The 16,772-nt window shown below is 37.7% G+C and overlaps 1 protein-coding gene across 1 annotated transcript in view; it reads left to right on the top strand.

Moving 5' to 3' along the window:
• Grin3a (glutamate ionotropic receptor NMDA type subunit 3A) overlaps positions 1-16,772 on the top strand; it is a 142,544-nt gene that overhangs the window by 62,922 nt on the left and 62,850 nt on the right. The gene's annotated exons all lie outside the window — the stretch shown is intronic.

Raw genomic sequence — 16,772 nt, 5'->3', positions numbered from 1 at the left:
ACTCTGGATTTTTTTATTGCTTATTTTAATGTCATGTGTTGTGTCTTATGCTGTAGTATATCTGCCTTCTTTATATAATGCAGACATATTCTCTCAGCTAATTGTAGAGACTACTCCAAAAGTGTGTGGCCTGGTTAAAGTCATTGTTATATTGTATTAAATGGAGAAAAACAGGGAGAGGTTTTAGGTAGTATTTGTTTTAGAGTTGATAGTCTGTGTAACTACATCAATTAATGCAGCTTCTCATATCATTTAGCCATCTGACAGATTAGCTATCAGGGAATAGTCTTCCAAAATCTTTTTATCCACAGAGGATTTCAAAAACAAACCAACTGCTTCTTGGAAATCAGTAATTGGTGGAAATAGGATCCATGTTTCAAATAGTAAGGCGTATTTTCCCCATTAAATACAGTGAAATGCGAAGAAGTAGCATTTTCTCCTAAGCACAATAAAATTACTACTAGTAATCTCAATCAGTTCTAAGCTAACTACCATGGGTTGGGGGAGGGGGCTTCCAGTATTGCATTAAAATATCCATGAGATATTCAAGAAAATTGTTGACTGTAGGGTAGGGAAAAGGACTTAGGCAAACAGACAAAGCATAATGGCACTCAAGTATATAGATAGTCACATGTATGTTCTCTCTGAATTAAAGTAGAACCCTTTTTAGTGAATGGGAAGAGAATCTAGCCCAGTCAGTGGGAGTAGAGAAACAGTGTTGTCAAGGCCCAAAGCTATTGGATGGGGCTCGAGTGTGTACTGCAGCCCTGATGGGACCCAGGATGCAGATCCTGAGAAGGAATACATTACACTGTGCAACACACCTTGTAGAGGGAGAGAAAGCTCCAATAGTATAGACACCTCCAGAACACCTTTCCAGGTGCATCTACTACCCCAATCTCAAAGTACTAACCATTTGCTATACATTTCTGCTGAACATTTAAAATTAAGTTGATTAATCATCAACAAATGGGACATCTGCAGCTCCTTAGAAATGAATTGGTTTAATACACAGGACTGGTGATAGTTTCAGAGACTTCTCATATAGTTTTTACTAGGAAAGTGAGAAATTTCACTCACATATTATTCAAATTTCCTGATAAGTGACACCAAACATAGGAAAGGATTCTATTAGCAATGTCTGTCTAACTAGGCAAGGAATTGTGTTGCTTCCTAATGAATACTCGGAGGTTTATGTTAGAGCTTGAATTCAATGAATGCAAATAAGTTCTTTAGCATAAATAACTGCATTACCCCAAAGAGAGATTTGGGTGATATACCAGCATTCATACTTAGCAGCAATATTAGCAGCCACTGTTTATTCTTTTCCCCAGTAGACCTGTAGATCTATTGAAGAATCGCAGTCTTGCTAGAGATGTATGCAGATTTTTGCAAGAATCTTGCCAGTGTGACTTCTAAAATTACAGACTCAAAATGGAAACCATTCAGTCCAATCTAGCACAAAAGCAACCTAATATATGCCTGCTGTGCAGATTCCAGACTATTATCTTATGTGAAAAGCTGAATACAATGCTGACTAGAGTTGCATTCATCAAAAGCAGGATTGCAAAAATTAAGTCATGGATGCTATGCATGAGAAACCTGAAGCAGTGACTCTTCCTGGAGATTAAAAACAATATCAGATAAACCGGACACAGCCACAAAACCATTTTAAGCAAAATGATATAGCTCTTCCATCCCTGACTCCACTATAATAAAGAAGTAAAATTTGTAGCAAGCTAACCCAACCAACAAAACAACAAAAAGCCTGACAAACAGGCAAGAGTAAACTTGGTGTTAGAGCAGATTACTCCTTAATGAAGTGAAGCAAGTCTAAATGTAAACTAGTTTCTATTTGCAATAAGAGTGAATTTGAAACAAAAGCTCACCAGTGTGTATCAATCTAAACTACTGCTGTTTCTCTGTTAGGTAATCTCTCATTTATTACCTAACAGAGAAACAGCAGTAGTTTAGATTTTACACATATACACACATTTATATAATATAAATGGTTTAGATTTTACACACACACACACACACACACACACACACACACACACACACACACACACATTTATATAATATAATATATATTCACAGATTAATTGACTATATGTATTTGGTGTCCTGTTGGAGAAATTCCAGTCTGAAAAGAACAAATTTAGTTCAGATAACAAATGATCTTTGATGTCCAGCCAATATTGAATGTTGGTAACAGTTTTTCTGTCTTCCTTCAAACACATGATATAATGTGCACTACATAATATCCTCATTCTCCCACAAAGACATAAGATAAAATTAATTTCCATACCCTCTCAGTCACTCAGCCTTCACTGTTTGGTATATCATAGATTCCACATAAGTGTTTTTCTCTCCTTACCAATGCTAATTGCTTTTAAAATAGCATTATTTTTCTTCCCACATCAGTTGATGTGAAAAAACACAGAGGTAAATGAATCAAATAATTTGGTGACAGTCAAGTAGCAGAGGAAAGACATGTACATGAGGAGAAACAACATAGATCGATATGAAGTTGTCCAAGTTTAGTATTACTCAAATTCAAGGAAGGACGATGACTGGCAACGCATCAGATGAGGGAAAAGTTTCATTAGTGAGATAAAATCCATGCTTATATTTAAATAATACTTAGAGTCTGGGTATGTGCATCAGGGAAGGAGAAATCGACATGGGATTCATAAGAGCACAGTGGGCTGTGGAGGTGGGAAGGATAACAAGTATGCTGGAAATCGTAAGGAATTCTGTTTTGCCACAAAACATCACAGGAGGGGAAAGAGAGGAAATCAAGGTCTGGGGGGAAAAAGCAAGTTTAACTGAGATAACAAATGATATTTGATATCAGACAGAGAAATGGGAGCTTCTGGTAATAGTCCATAGTCCATAGTCACTTGGAACAATAGAGTAACATGGCAGAACGGTCTTCATTGAGGATGATTGCTCTGGCAAGCAGCAAGGTAACATGATCGGAAGAGAACAAAAGCAGGATAGAAGTTCAAGCTGTAGTCAGTTGCTTATAAATGGACAATGGAAGCACTGTGGTGGAGATGAAATCAGGAGGACCTGACCAAGAATTGGGCAGGAGAGGCAACAGTCACACTCAAAGACAGTCCTCCTTTCATGGTGGGAGGGAAGTATGAATGGAGAGGGCGAAGGGGGAAGAGTGTCGTCAAAAACACTTCAAGGATAAAGTTTGTCTGGGAAGGGAGAAAAAAGGGATGAGACAGTGAGGAAGGGGTAAGTCCAGTCAACACACATTGTATGCTTATATGGGCATGTCACAATAGATACAAGCTAACGACAGTGTGAGAAAAACACACAGCCACTGCCCTGTGTGCCTGAGAAAATGATGGCACCATTGGGAGCGGGCGGGACAGAGAAGGCAGTTTACAGGCCACAAACAAAACAAAATGGTGACCAGGTCAGGTCAGTTCCGTTCATGGCATTTAAAAGTCCCTTGTGGAACACTGAGCAAAAGCTATCCATCTCTAACAAACATGGAGCAGGGAGAGTTCAGGAATGAGAAAGAAGCTCGTTGGAAGTCCTGAATAGAAAGGCCACACTGTGTATTAAAGGCCCCACGGAGTATAAGGTTCCCAAGGATAATGGGAAGAAAAATTGCTGTTTGAAGGAAAACACCATGAGTTAGAAGTCCAAATGTGTTGCGGGATAAGGTTTGTGAAGAGAGGAGATGGGAGATAAAGAAGAAAAGGTGCCCAGTAGCAAGTTGGGCAGACCCTGGAATACCATTCTCTTGGTTGAGTTTTGACATTTTAAGAAAATGGAACAAAAAAGAGAAAAGAAAACGGTATTGTCCTACTCTTTTTTTTCTTGGCTATGTACATTTTATTTTTTAATTTAATTTTACTGTCAAGGTGATGTACAGAGGGGTTATAGTTACATACGTAAGGTACTGAGTACATTTCTTGTCGAACATTGTTACCCCCTCCCTCATTTTTCTCCCAGTTTCCCTCACCCCCTAGTGCCCTCCCCCAAATTGTAAAGTTCATTTCCAACATATGCTTAGCATCTTACCGGTGGTTAGCTGACAGCATAGGAATTCATATATGATGAAACTAGATATGATTTGATATTTTTCACTACTTTTAAAGAACACCATTTTCATTTTTCAAATTAACTGTGCAACATTTGGTGCTGCTGAAAGGGAATTTATCATTTTCACAGAAGTCATCGTCTCTTGTTCTTTGGGGACATGTGTTGTTTGTTTGTTTGTTTGTTTTGCTGTAAGCTGAACATAACCCAGATCTGATTTAGAGGTGACATGTTACATGGAATATTGGTGACACTCTGAAGATTCTTTCACCTCTGTCCCATTTCTGTTCATTTTTTTCATCCCTGGATAAGAGATATCTCTCAAAACCACCTAAGTCTTGAAAAAAAAAAAAAAGAGTGCTTAAAAGGGACGCCAAAGAATTCCATGTACTCTTTCTTTAAACAGATTTTTTGTTGCATAAAATTTATTCACTTGAAGGAAGCTTAGTAACAGTCTGTGTTTATATCCATTTGTGAACTGAGTCCTCACCACTGAAGTGTCTGCAACCTTAGTAACAGATAATTTACAATAAGTATAATATAGCTCCATTTTTCATCTGGATTGTGACTGTTTACCATGCAAGCCATACACTTAACATCATTAATAAAATTTTTCAGAATTAAGAGTTTGACTCTTTTATCAACCATTTTCAGGGTTAAGATTCATTGGTTTCAACTGAACACTTTGAATCAGAAATAAAATTAAAAGCAAAAGTCTGGATCTTGTAGTAATCCAGGAACATTGGATTTTTTTATGCCCCCTGATAGAGGGCAAGATAAAAGAAATCATCTTATTATTGGGCCTCCTGGGAAAATAAAATTCAAGAAGATAGTTCTGTCATTAGCCATTTTTTCCAGACTAATATATTCTACACTGAAAGTAATATGTGTAGTTACACACACACACACACACACACACACACACACACACACACACACACACACCTCTTCTGGAAACCAAGCTCCAAGCTTCAAAGGAATCTTTAGGCATGATATAGGAAAAGATACAATGTATAAGCAATACATTTAATAGAGCTATTTGGGTAGTTCCTCAACTTTAGAGGAAGTAAGCCTTCTCATGCATTCATTTTCTTGTAGCAGTTTGAAATTATTGACAGCTAGAAACTCCAGCTTCATTTTTACCCAATCTTGATTTCATTGGGTTTAGGCTTAGCAGTAATTGATACCCCGTATGCTGGGATATGAGGCAAGATAAGGCAATCAAATCATGTACCATATAGTACAATGAAAAAACGATTGCTGCCTCTCTCATTGAGCCAAATCAGCCAGTTAAATATAAGGACATGTGAGGATTCAAAATGAGCTATTTGATGATTTTAGTGGACTTTCTAGTATTTGTTTTCAAAAGTGTTGACTCCTTAGAGTGAATAGAAGTCTAGAATCATTGTTTTATAGGCACATGACTGACAGACCTAGGGTAAATATATATATATATATATATGTATATATATATATATATATATATATATAATTAAATAGACCACCTACAAGGACAAGAACAAAACTTTAGCCAGAAATTTTTAAGATTAAGGACACAGGCACAGCCCTAGTAAGAAATAGGAAAGCATTTCCCAAAATAATAAATGCCACCTCTACTGATCTTCATATAACAGCACACAGCTGTCCAATAGAACATGAGAATTCAAATAATAAAATGGGACCATCAAGAAGAAGCAATGCCATAACTCCAAGGCAAATAAGATAGTGCAAGTGGAACTTGAGGTGAGGTGAAATCATTCAGTCCTTCTTTCTTAGTTCATCCATTAACAGCCACCTCCATTCCAGGCACGCTGAAAGGTGACTGAGAATTTAGTAATTACCTAAAGAGATGCTGTCCTTGCAACACATGGAAAAGGAAAGGAAGATATTAATCAAAGGAGCACATCAATCACTTCATGGCTGCAACTGTAATAAGTTACTAGGGGGAAAAATACAGCAAAACCTAGGAACTTACAAGAGACCTGATCTATATGGAGAGTTGCAGAAGCCCTGAAAGAAGCAAAAATCAGTAGGGCTGATCAAGAAAAACATTTTAGAGTAATGCAGCAGGAGTATGTGGAATGTGAGGCTGGAGGGACAGGGTACAATCCTGACAGCTCCATCATGAGCTAGAGACTGGAAATCTACTCAAAGATGAGTAAAACTAGGATACGTAACAAGGAGAATTTTCTTTTAATCTTAATTTTAAAATTTCACTTCTTGAGCTGGGAAGGTGGCTCAATGGTAGAGTGCTTGCCTCACATGCATGAGGCCTTGGGTTCGATTCCTCAGCACCACATAAGCAGAAAAAGGCAGAAGTGGCGCTGTGGCTCAAGTGGTAGAATGCTGGCCTTGAGCTGAAGAGCTCAGGGACAGCACCCAGGACCAGAGTTCAGGTCCACAACCAACAAAAATCAACAGCAAAAAAAAAAAAAAAAAAAAAAAAACACTTCTTAAACAAATTAAAATCTCAGAAATGACAGACATAGTCTAGGAAGAACTGAACTTCCCATGGGCCACCACACAGGATTATTGGTAGAAAACAGACTAAGAAAATCATGCAATTTATTCTAACAGTAAAAATTCCTAACAGATCACAGAGTGTCTTCTGTAATAATTGTATTGAGAAAAACATATGATATGCTAAGATATAAAAGACAGTTTAGATAAAGATCAATGGCCACATTACCAAATTGGCAGTAGTTGATGGCAAAGTTTCCTGGATTAGTTTTTACTTTTAAAGAAAGTATAATCAGTTCAGGATAGTGGTACATGCCTATAATCCAAGCAATGACCTATGAGATGGGAGGATCAAGTTTTGAAGGCCAGACTCAGCAAAAGTTAGTAAGACTTTATCTTAGAAAGCCAAGCCAGGGCTGAGAAGTTGGCTCAGTGGTAGAATGCTTGCCTCGCATGCATGAGGCTCTGGGTTCGATTCCTTAGCACCACATAAGCAGAAAAAAAGCTGGAAGTGGCGCTGTGGCTCAAGTGGTAGGGTACTAACCTTGAGCAGAAGAGCTGAGGGACAGCACCCAAGCCCAGAGTTCAAGCCCTATAATCGATAAAGATAGATAGATTAGATAGATAGATAAGATAGATAGATAGATAGATAGATAGATAGATAGATAGATAGATAGATAGATAGATAGATAGATAGAAGAAAAGACAAGCCAGACACATTGGGTACTAACCACTCATGTATGGAATCTAAAGGAGCTGTTGTTATTTTATAAAAGAAAAGAGTAGAAATCTGGTCACCAGAGACTAAAGGGTGGAAAGGAGGGGCAATAGTATAAAGCGTGGTTTGCTCCAGACCAAGTCAGAGGTGGAAGGAATTATTTCCAGTGTTCTACTGCACAGTAGGGGAGCTTTGACTGAAAATTCTTTTTTTTTTCTTGCTATTGTTTCTAATATTTTTTTAATTGTGAAAATACTGTACAGAGGGGTTACAGTTACATGGGCAGGTAATGAGTACATTTCTTATCAAGCATTGTTGCCTCCTCCTTTGTTTCCCTTTCCCATCCCTTCCCATATTCCCCCTCCTCCACCCTCCCACTGCCAAAGTTGTAAAGTTCGTTTTTAGACATAACATTTTGTTGTTGCAATGGGTCCACCTGTATCCCTACTTAAACAATTTCTTTTTTCCCTTTCCCTCCACAAATTATACCAACATCAAATACAGTGAAAACAGGGGAAACTCTTTATTGAATTTTTAGCAACCTCCCCAAGAAAGAATGGTCTCACCACCAAAAATAGGATCAATGTATGAAGTCATAGATATCCTAAAGATTATATTCCTACTTTCTTTAGAGCCTTTTTTTTAATCATAAGAGTACACTAAATTTTGTCAAAGACTTTTTTTCTGTAACAACTGAGATGATCGTGGGATTTGAGTTTTGATTCTGTTTAGATGGTAAATTACAATTACAATTACAGATGATAAATTACAATTCAAACCACGCTTGCACTCCTGGAATGAAGCCAACTTGATCCAAGACTGTGAGCATTTTTGTTTTTTTGTATATTTTTTGTTTGTGTTTTGTTTTTGTTTTTTATTTTTCCACCACTAGAACTTGAACTCACCTTTTGCTCTCACTCAACTTTTTCGTTCATGGATGGCCTTCTACCACTGGAATCACACTGGTAGTTCAGCTTGGTTGCTGATTAACTGGAGATAAAATCTTACTCTTCTGCCTAGCTTTAAATTATGAGCCTTAGATCTCATCTTCCTGAGTGGCAGGATTATAGGTGTGAGCCACTGGTACTCAACTGATCTATTAATATGTTGAAGCATTCTGTTTGTATTTGTTTAGAATATTTGGACCTATATTCATTACAGAAAGTGGTCTAAAAGTTCATTTCTTCTAGTCACCCTATCTGGTTTTGGAATTAGTATAATATGGGTTCCATAGAATGAGTTTGGTAGTTTGTTTTGTTTTGTTTTTTTTTTCATCTATTTCACCAATGAGTACAGGAGTATTAGTGGTAATTCTTCTTTAGAAGTCTGGTAGATTTTGGCAGTAAATCCATCAGTTCTTGGGCTTTTCTTTGTTAAACTGCTTATTAAGGTTTTAATCTAATCATTTGTTTTAAATCTATTTAAGTGGTTACTTCCTATTGGTTCAATTTTGGTAGGTCAATGTATCTAGAAATGCACCTATATTTTAGGTTTTCTAATTTGCTTGAGAATCGATTTTTTCAAAGTATTCCTTCATGATTGTATTAATTTCATTGGTATTTTTGTGCTACATATGTTTTTATCTCTACTTTTATTTATTTGGATTTTTCTTTCCTTTTAGTCAAATTAGGTAAGGATTTATCTTTTATAGCTTTACAAACAACTTTTTGTTTCATTGATTCTTTGTATAGTGTTCTTCGTCTCATTTACTGATTTTGCCCTAGTCTTTATTTTTTTCCATCTGATAATTTGGAACTTGGCTAATTCGTATTATTGTATGAGGTTAAGGTGCATCACTAGGCTTATTTGAGCTGTCTCTGTGTCTTATTTAGGCAATTATAGCTATAAGCTTTCTTCTTGTCACTGCCTTTGCTATGTTGCAATAGTTCTAGTAGGTTGTAATCTTTTTAAAATAGCTTTGAAAGATAAGGTTAATAAACTTTTTAAAAGCAAAGACATGAAAATATTTACAAAAAAGGACATGTTCCAGGATATATGAAAATAATCATATAATGTAATTAGGAAGACAAAATATTCACATTTTTGCAGTGGAAAGGGAAGAAGGGCATCAATTTCTGCAGTGATCACTTTGGGCTCTATGTTTTTAATATAACTTTTCAAAATCAGTGTCATTTCATGTGCTATGGAACAAAGAGCAAGAAAGCCTTATTAATGCAATTAATTTGATTGAATATAAAGGACACGATTCATGAAGTTGCTGGTGGTTCATGTCTGTATTCTTAGGGACTTAGGAGGCTGAGATCTGAGGATGGCCTGTGTGGAAGGAAAGTCCATGAGACTCTTAACCACAAGAAAGTTGGAAGTGGAGCTGTGACACAAGTGGTAAAGCACTAGCCTTGAACAAAGAAACTCAGGGGCAATGCTTAGGCCCAAAGTTCAAACCCCAGGACCAACACACACACACACACACACACACACACACACACACACACACACACACACACACAAACACATACACACTACAACAAATAGGTCTGTTGGACAGACCTATTTGATGTCTGAGTTAATTATATGTTAGTCATGTTAGCTGTATATAAGTTTGGCAAGTTACTGAGCCTCTTATGGCTTCTGTGTCTTCTTTTAAGAGAGTTAAAGGAAACCAGGGGTTTGAAACATTTTGCTTATGTTCAGATGCCATTCACCACTAGATTAGAAACTCCACAAGAACAGAAAGCAAGTCCATATATAATTCCAGGGCCAAAGTAGATGGCAACTACTCACTCAGCTAAATGTTAGGCAAGCAATCAGATGTAAGGTCAAGCAGAGATGGCCACCATGAGTCAAGTAGGGTAAAGACAAAAGATTAAACCTCATGCTTTTATCTGCTTATGTATAGTTGAAGGCTGTAGCCAAATGAGTTACAAATTCCATCTAAGAGAGACCAGGGAATGTGTGAGTCAGTAAATAGTAAATGACCACACAGTGTAGTATCCTTCGGTGAGAATGCACTCTGTGGGAACATGGGACAGATGGCCCTGCTCCAACCTATGTGATTTGGGTTCCTAGAGATAGCTAACTAAATCAATCTAGTATGGATCAGAACAACAATGCATGAAAAACAGTAGGATATGAAAATCGGATATGTCCTTTCTTTCTGAGTGTTCTCTAATTCAAGAAACCTTAGGGAAAACATCTAGTCTTTTCTAATTCAGGTTAATAAATGGCAAATGGAACCAATAAATATGTGATTTTTTTTGCCAGACCTACTTCTAAAATAATTTTGAGATGGCAACTTTACAGAATTTTTTAAATAACTGCACTTTTATTACTTTTAAGTAGATACAGTAATTCATGCTAACTGCAGCATTTTCAATTAGACACCCTACTGAGTTTGTTTTAATGAATGTCTAAGATCATTTCCTCCCTTTGAGTGCAAACAGAATATGCCAACATTTTGCAAACCCTTCTCTTAAATTAGAAGAAAATTGGCTTATAACGTTGTTTACACTATTAGCCTTGTAGCAAGCCTATTTCTATACATAAGAACTTTCTGTACCAGTGATCATGTCCAAGAATATCTACAGATTTTTGTATATAGCCTATGTAATTATAAACAATTATTAGCTTGCACGCGTTTTGCGTCTGTGCACATTCAGATACATTCACATTATTTTAAAAGCTAATGTGGGTTAAATGGACACACCTATTTAGAATGACACATAACTAAGTTAATGGTCATTTATCCTGTGAAGAATCTTATTTTCATGTTCAATGAATATTTATATGTGTAGAGAAGCCTCCCCCAACTCTTTATTCTTCGTTAAAATCATATTTTAGCTCCAAAAACACAGTGTGCATTATGCTTGGAGGCTGGGTTTTTCTTAGTGAGCCTCAATTGTAAATTGTACTCCTAAATCAGATCAGGAGCTGCTACGACCTGACCCCTGGTGTATTCAGCAGAAAAGTAAGAAATCTTCAACTGAGTTCAGCTTCACTGTGAACTCAACCTGGGAAATTCAGCTAGTTAAGGCACAATTTTCCCAGGTGCAACTACTTATAAGCCTGATTGATATGATGTTATTCATAGCTTCAGTTCAGAAAGGCACTTTGTCAGAATCCATTACTATTTTTCAAACGCAAGAAGTCTACTTACCTTAGCATCTTGTCACAAAGCTGCTGCTTAGACGACACCAAAGAAAACTTTAACAATGCCAAACAAAATAGAACCTATAGCTGTTTCCTTAAGTTATATTTCAACTAGGATTTTTGACATGCCCAATCTGAAGGCATAGATTTAATAGAGTTGAATTTATTGTAAAAAAATATATATGTAAGTTGGTATAGGCATACAAATACACAGATCCTATGGTTTTGTGTGCTTAAAATGATCATCACCCACCATCTTTAAGGTCAAATATGACTGACTTAACTTCATAATCAGATAGAGATACATGTCAAGAACAGAAACTAAAAATGTCAACTAATAATAACACTCATAGAATTGTTACTGTATTCTAGGAATGATGCTCTCTAAATAGATTTTTTTTCCCATATAAACATTACTGCATCTATACAGATGAGAAAACTGGGTTAAAAGAAATTAAACTCTTCCAAGTCCATATAACTAATAAATGGTAGACAGAGGATCCATATGCAGCAATATCTGACTAAAAACTATTCCTACTTGGGGCTGGAAAGGTAGCTCAATGGTAAAGAGCTTGCCTTGCATGCATGAAGCCCTGGGTTTGATTCCTCAGCACCACATAAGCAAAAAGAAAAAAGCCAGAAGTGGCGCTGTAGAGTGCTAGCCTTGACCTGAAGAGCTGAGGACAGCATCCAGGCCCAGAGTTCAGGCCCCATGACTGGACCCCCCCCCCAAAAAAAAGAAACTATTCCTTTATTCACTCATTAAGAATGCCCTCCTTAAGTGACTTATTCCAACCAGCTCATCAACTCAACTTGTACTTAATCTATGAAAGCCATCCTCACTACAAAGAAGATTCAAGGGCAGAGACTGCACTGAGGCTGTAATATGTGAATCTGTGTACACATAATACACATAATGGGAATGAAGAAGCAAGAGAAATGCAGGCCTAGGTGTGATTAACTCCTCACTCCCATTTATACTATCCTACCCAGGGAAGCTGTGTAGAAGGAATATATCCTTCTGTGTATTTCATAAAACTAAGAAGACTTCTTTCTCTGGATCAAGTCTTCTACCCACCACCTCTGTGCTATACTGCCACAGTATCAGGTACTGTCCCATGGCCTGGCCTCCACCCCAACATCTCCAAATGAAGTAGAGCATCTGAAAATGAACTCTGAGGCCAATGAACCTCCATTATTTTTCTTCCAACCCTTAATCCATTCTACCTTTGGCACTGCTCATGCTCAACTCACATACATTTTGCTTAGAGCATTAAATCAGTGCCTGGGTAGTAAGATACTATTTACACCATTGAAAATCCAAGTCTATAGACATAGAGATAAGATTTGTGGCATAGAGTGCCACATTCTTCCATTAGAATATAGTATTGTTAAAAAAATTGAGCAAATATTTTATTGTTTCTGTGTAGCTGATATAGAGAGGGGTTACAGTTAATGTGAATCAGGCACAATCAGTACAATTCTTTTTGAACCATATCTCCCCTTCTGTCATTTCCCCCCCCCCCCAGACTTTCCCTCCCAACCCCAATCATAAGATATCCAGTTCATTTTCTACAGTGTCTAGTGAATATCACTGTTGTATTTGTTCATCCTTGTCCCACCTTCTATCTCCCCTCTCTTACCCTTCCAAATACAAATAAACTAACCAACAAGATAACAGGAAAAGAAAACAAAAACAGCAACAATGGTGATTAAAGATTGTCACTTGTTTCCTTTCCTTGGAGTTCATTTCATAGAATATTATTTTATATGATCATCTGTGCCTATTGAGCCTTGTCTACAATTCCTAAGCAAAGTCTCTTTTGGCCTCTGTATGGTAATGACTTAGGGTCCTATATAATTTATCATGTCCCAATGTTGTTTATCTAAAAATATCGCTAGAGCTCAAAAAATTAAGTCCCCCAAAAATAACCCCTCAAAAACTCAACAACACAATCAATACATGGGCCAAAGACTTAAAGAGACACTTCTTAGAGAAAGAAAAAAGAATGGCCAATAGACACGTGAAGAAGTGTTCAATATCTCTGGCCGTAAAAGAAATGTAAATCAAAACAACACTGAGCTGTGCACTGGTGGCTCACGCCTGTCATCCTAGCTACTCAGGAGGCTGATATCTGAGGATTGTGGTTCAAAGCCAGCCTGGCCAGAAAAGTCCCTGTGAGACTCTTATCTCCAGTTAACCACTCAAAACCTGGAAGTGGCACTATGGTTCAAGTAGTACAGCACAAAGAGGCTCAGGGACAGCCTATAAAGGTGCCTATAAATCTACACGTAAACACACCAAATGACTAAAATTGAACAACTCTTTTCAAAGTACATTATACAACATATGAATATAAAATCACATGTGAAAATTTTTCTAGTTGCATTTCTTTTGTGTGTATGTTGGTCGGGGAACTTGAACTCACAGCCTTGAACTTTCAAGCTCAAGACTAGCTAGCACTCGGCCACTTTCTACTTCTGGCTTTTAGCTGGGTAATTGGAGATTAAAGTCTCAATGGTCTTTCCCTCCTTGGCTGGCTTCAAACTACGATCCTTGTATCTTAGCCTCTGGAGTAACTGAAATTATAGGCATGAACTGACAGCACCCAGCATCGTTTCTAGCTTTATTGAACATGTTCAGTGTTATTGAACTTATGGAAAGGGATGATCATCATTAGAATATGAAGCTATCAGAGAGGTACCTCTCTTCCTGCCTTAGACTTAGAAATTTTCCCTAACAACCATTGCTTTATGTGGAGAAAATTTCCTCCAAAAGACTCCTACATACACTGCACCCATTTCATGATAAAACAAATGTTCCCTGAAAGGGTGGCACTTTTGTTAGCTTCCTACATGGGTCATTAATTTAGACGAGATGATTCTGCTTAGATTGAGAGCAACAGACTATGTACCACTGAACAGTTTGATGAATTTTATGGAGAAGACACCAGCCATCAAATTTATGGAAAAAGAGACCAAAATACAAAGCAGCCACCATGGCTTCCAGCCAAGGCTCAGCTTCCTGTCACTCTCTGCCTCTCATAACTGAGGGTAAGTAAGCATTTTCTTACTGGGGTCTGAACTCAGGACCTTGCTAGGCAGACTCAGGCACTTGAGTCACATTCCTAACACTTCCTGCTTGCTTGCTTTTTTATTGAAGAGAGTTTTGATTTTATTTTTTTGCCAGTACAACCTCTACCATAATCATCTATTTATGCACCCCACATAGCTGGGTTAACAGGCAGAAACCACCACATTCCAGTTTATTAGGATGATTATGATTATCGATTGAGATGGCATTGATAATTGTTTTGTCCCCAGACTGGCCTGGAACCATGCCTCCTGATCTTAGCTTTCCAAGTAGATCCACTCTTACCTTCAACCTTTGAATCAATATATTTTCTAGGACCAAGCTTCATCTTGCTACCTTAGAGTTGGCTCTAGCCTTGTTAAGAAGTTCAGTGTGACCCCACTTAGTTCTGACCCTTACCCGGCATGTGAGACCTAGCCTGCCAGTGTTATCCCAGCTTCTTGACATCTTGGACAATGGATTTAGCAACTCTCCTTTGTATTGTTCACCCAGAATTCTCTCAGACCACTGCCAACTTGACCTGTTCTGTGTCTTGTAGCCCCAAATCAACAACACGTCAGTCTACCCTCTAAAGAAATTAAGAAAAGAATCCCTTTCTTAGCTTTTGTTACTGTTTCCTTTGTGGAGAGAGCAGCCAATTTTATCAGCTTTTTTTTTAACCATTTTTAACCCGTTTCTCATCCTGTTCTTCACATCTTGTAAATCAGTTGACCAATCGCTTGTTTCCAGCAGGTACTGCCCTGTTATTTCCAAGGATTTTTGTTGTTGTTGTTTTTGGGGGGGGTCTGGTTGTGGGGCCTGAACTCTGGGCCTGGGCACTGTCCCTCAGCTCTTCAGCTTAAGACTAGTGCTCTACCACTTGAGCCATAGCACCACTTCCGGCTTTTTTCTTTTTGCTTATGTGGTGCTGAGGAATCGAACCCAGGGCCTCAAGTATGCAAGGCAAGTGCTCTACCACTGAGCCACCTTCCCAGCCCCCCAAGTTTTATCATCAGCACACTTTAACATAGTTCTCATCTGCACTTAATACTAAGAGGAAAAGTGCCATACTTCAGAAATACAAGCTTTTGTCCCAAACCCATGATTTTCATTTTTACATGCTTTTAGAAAAATGACTTAGCTTCACTAATGTGACAAATAACTGATAATGACACACATCATGTGTAAAGCCCTAATTGCCTCTCAAACACCTTCACTCCAGTGCCTTAGCTGATGCCCACAACTTTGTGAGCCAGAAGGGAAAGTAAAATTGATCATTTTCAAGGTTCAGACTGCTATTTCCTAATTGCAGATAGCATCACAATTTCCAGTAGAATGTGATGGTTCCTTTTAGATGATATGCAAAGGAGATATTAAGCATACAATAGTAGAAATGCCCATGACTCTTAGAATTTTGCTCATTATCTCAAGAGTGTTGCTTGAGAAAAATAATCATCATAACAATAAGAAGATCATACTATGTACATTTAGTTGCTGCTCAGAGTCCAATTCATACTTGTAAATCATCATAGGTTTTTAGAGAGCTTGTCTTTTAGGATGCTGAGTATTTTTTCAAGTCAAATATCAAATAGTCCATAAAATGAGAGCCAAACTGAAGTCCAAGAATGGCAAATGTATTTTGTTTTCTGTCATGTACCAAATGACTAATTGGTAGCAAGAACTTTCAGGGTTATAATTCCAGCTCAAGGTTTTGGTAACTACATGAAATCCTTGAGTGGTTTATGATATCATAAGGTGAAATTATAGCTCCCTGCGGGCAAAAGTTGTTGAAAGGCTTTCAGCCGTTGAAGACCATAACTAGCCTGGTTCTCCATAGCAATTACAGAGAAAACCATATTAAATGCCTTGTCATATTGACTAATGACTTCAAATATAGACATTATTTTATAAATGAAAATGACAACAAGGTTCTTCATTCACCCATCACTCTATAAATATGTATGAGTCACCATATATGTCTGGCCTAAGATAAAGGTTAGGATTATATCAAGTCAGATCCCTAATGTTCCCCTTGAAGAACTTTCATTTCAGTAGGGGAATTCGACATAGGATGACTAGAATCGTGAGATGAGTGCTCTGACGAGGAGCACTGAATGCTGGGAATGAAGATCTAAATACTGTTCCAGATGTGTTAGCAAGGACTGACCAAGTCAGGGAAGAGGCCAAACATGTTCAAAGAAGGCTCCCTGGAGGAACTCTTCATCAAGAAAGAAAAGATGAACTCTCATTCTTCACAAGCAGGAAAATAAAATGAGAGGGAGAAAACGAGACCATGGAAGGAGAACACAGAGGCTCGACTTCCTTTCACCTGATAGAAAAAGTTGT

Source organism: Dipodomys spectabilis, unplaced genomic scaffold (assembly GCF_019054845.1).
Source record: "Dipodomys spectabilis isolate Male_0828 unplaced genomic scaffold, ASM1905484v1 ptg000006l, whole genome shotgun sequence".
NCBI lineage: Eukaryota > Metazoa > Chordata > Mammalia > Rodentia > Heteromyidae > Dipodomys > Dipodomys spectabilis.
The sequence above is the reverse complement of the archived record's forward strand: the minus strand, read 5'-3'. Positions and strand labels throughout refer to the sequence as shown.